The following is a 3,503-nucleotide window of genomic DNA, read 5'->3' as shown; positions in this document are numbered from 1 at the left end:
TACTCTCTGCATGACTCATTTATCTTGATTTTAATTGGCGGGTCAATTTGACCCGGAACAGTATGTGTGTCTTAAATTCAATTATAAAGATCACCCTTTGAAAAAAAAAATTTAATGTAATATAAAAAAATTTACCAAAGATTACTTTCAAGGAAATTATTGTTTTTTTGTGTCTAGGTTTTTTTCAGTGGACATAAAAAATGTAAATCCCATTTTTTATGTCCAAATGAGTAATTGAGTAAGTTGTCGTCATTAATCCTTAATTTCTGAGAAATAAAAAACATAATTGCACAAATTTTGATTGAGATGGTTAGTATTAGAGTTAATCAGATAAAAAAATGTTTTGGAGGAATTTTTTGGTTCCTGACACTATTGCATGATAAAACACTCCCTGGGTCAAATTGACCCACGAACATTATTGCTGTACCTCAGAAACGAACATAACAGGAGGGTTAAACTCTCTTGAACTTTGGTTTTCCTGGTTTTGCTGCTTCTGATTTTCTGTGAAGAAAAAGAGAGTTAAAGGCCCTCAGTTTCCCGTGTCCCAAAAAAAGAAAAACAAAACCCCAAAAGTATTAACAGAAAGTTGGACCTGTTGAGCCGATCAAACAGAACAAAACGGTACAGCAGGGGGCCAACGCTATACAGGGCCGTCGAAGCCCGTACTAGTACCGGACTAAAGCAAAAAAGAACCTAATGCAAAAGACAGGACAACCGGTCCCACCAGGCCAAAATCACAATAAAAAGAAGCAAACAAACAAACAAAAGCTAACAGAAATACCGCATGGCAGGCTGGAAACGTCAGTTGCGGCCCACAGCGACTGGACGTGCGTGCACCGCGCCCGGTGGTGGTGGAGCGAGTGGAAAGGCGGGACTCCCAACATGCCGAAAGTCAGCCTATTTATAGGCGGACCAACAGCGTCAGAAATTATCCAAACTCCAAAATATATTAACAAAAGGTCATTCAACTAAAGTCTATAAGAAAACAAAAGAAATAGACAAAAATCATAATGTGCCCGAAGCACATAACATCGACCCACTCCATGAGATGTAAGTAGGCTAGATTGAGAAAAGGAACAAAACAGGTTCTATGGATAAAACACAAAATTTTAATAAAATCTACACAAAATAGAATTTATCGAATATCTGACATGTGAACCATATCTGACAATGTGCCATGTTAGCATATTGTCGTACTCACATGGCACTAACCTGTGGCATGCGAGCACAACAATGTATGTTTTCTTCGTTTTGATTAATATTTTTTTATTTTCAAATTTGTAATAGTTGGATTGTGTCTCTAAAATCCTTTGTCCTGGAGCAGAACTTTAATTAAAAAATTGATAAAAATAAAGGAATATTAATATATTATGAGTATTAAGTATAAATATAATTCTAAAACTATCCAAAAAAATTTAGTTAAAAATCATTTTTAAATATTTTCAAACTCAGATGAAATTTGTCCCAAGTTTTTGTTAACACCGTTAGAAATAAAAGAATGTAAAAAAAAAAATCTGAAATTATTGGTGGGCACCAGGGCTTTTGAGGAGTTATGTTTGTTGTTTCAAATTATGTTTCTTCAGTGTAGGAGTGCGTGTGTATATATGTTTGACCTTTATTCAAACCTTCATGCGCCCCATTAGGTAATTCCATAAGCTGTATCTCCATGCTACATCGGCCAATCTGCACAAGATTTTTGGTGAGTCGTCAGGAAGCGCTGTCTTAACTCATCAAAGTTTATGGCCTGACGGATGGCTGTGAGAACTGCACGAGAATGTGGCAGTGGCTGGCGGGAGGTGGTGGTGGTGTTGGAGCCTCTGCAGTGGCAAAAAGACCGGAGTGGCACTGAGCTGCAAGGGCCGTTCAAGGCTGCTTGCGGCTTTAATCCTAATTCTAATTCTGATTTTCTGGGCTGTATAATATTGATCTAAATAGTGCATTCTTAACAATTACTAATAAACTAAAAATGATCATTTTCTGGGTTAAATAGGGAGTACTCCACCTAAAACACAAAAGAGAAAAGCACACATTAGGGCAGGTGGTAACATTCAGACAAAACAGACACAAGTGAAGACGGTGACGTCAAAGGGCCACGAAGGAACGTTACTGAGCATCCTGGCAGAGTCTGATAAAGGTGTTGTTATCAAGGCATGAAGTCCTTAGCAGCGCTCAGCTCCGCAACTCCATGGATACAGGAGGAGGTGAGGAGGAAAGAGCGTTGTTTACATATCTTCGAGGAGATTAGAAATATGCAGCCCGTCCAAGGCCACATGGGGAAAGCCAATTCAGAAACAGAATGTCTTAGGTCGGGAAGATTATAAATTTCAAAATTCCCTAAAGTCTCTCCGATACATCCCAGTTCCCAATTATCCAAATTAGTTTGGTCGTTCTACTGAGCCAAAACAAGCAACTTCTCCGAGATCGATTCCAACTTATTAGTCAATTGTAGAGTCCTCGTCTCTGTCCACACCAACAGTCTGAGTGTTTGCTAGTTCGGCCAAGTCCGTCACAAATTTGTCGATAAGCCAGGAATCCACAAGCTCCAAATGGCAGAAATCCTGTTATGAATAAATCAAGGGTGAAAATCCCAACGGGAGTGTCCCCGCAGGACAAGAGGGCTCTCCTGTGCCCAGACTTCTCTTCGAAAATTTGATCAATTGCATTGAGATTGGTTGACCAGATCCGTAATTTGTAGATTTGGATGATGTGCAAAGAAAAGCTCCAAAAATATAGAAAAAGACAGGACATAAACAGCAAGCAGGACATGCATGGGCAAGGAGGGAGCAGAGGAAAAAAGCGCCGCCTTCATCAAGAGCAAGAGAGAAAAGGCCTACATTGAAGTCGATTGGCATATGAAACATCACAAAAGAGGAAGACTTGTTGTCTCACTACACACATTTAGAAGAATAACATAAAAAATCTGTTTTTGTTTGATTTCTTATCAGAAACATTTGCATGTTAAGTAAACATGAACTGGGACTTGAGGTTGAGTTATAGCCATGGTTTTCAGCTTGCATGACTATTTTTCTCAAGTACATGCCTTGGAATGAAGGTTTTCCTGCACTGACTGCAACTGTGAATTCCTTCCTGATCTCCTCATCCCAGTGGGTTTTAATGCAGATCATACAGTAGTGTCACCGGATCCTTCAGTAGATCCAGATGGATAACACAGAATTTTAGCTGATCCATCTACTCTGTAGGCGTGGGATTCGAACCCACACCTCCAGGGGAAACTACGGCCTAAACGCAGTGGCTTAGACCACTCGGCCATCCTGACTATCATGAGCAATGAGTGAGGTGCCTTCCCAGGTGGTATGCTCGGAGGGTGACCAACACTTTACAATTAAAGAAGGAGACAATGGACTATTTGCTCATAGCGAGAAGTAAAATTTAGCAGTTTTTCTGCCAAATTATATGCTGAGCTTGCATTGCAGCCATGGCCCCCTTATAAATTGTTACCATAATTAGCGTTTAATGATTTTTTTTCTGGAGAACCACTGAAC

The sequence above is a fragment of the Poecilia reticulata genome, linkage group LG17 (assembly GCF_000633615.1).
Source record: "Poecilia reticulata strain Guanapo linkage group LG17, Guppy_female_1.0+MT, whole genome shotgun sequence".
NCBI classification, from domain to species: Eukaryota; Metazoa; Chordata; class Actinopteri; order Cyprinodontiformes; family Poeciliidae; genus Poecilia; species Poecilia reticulata.
Note: the sequence above shows the minus strand (reverse complement) of the source record.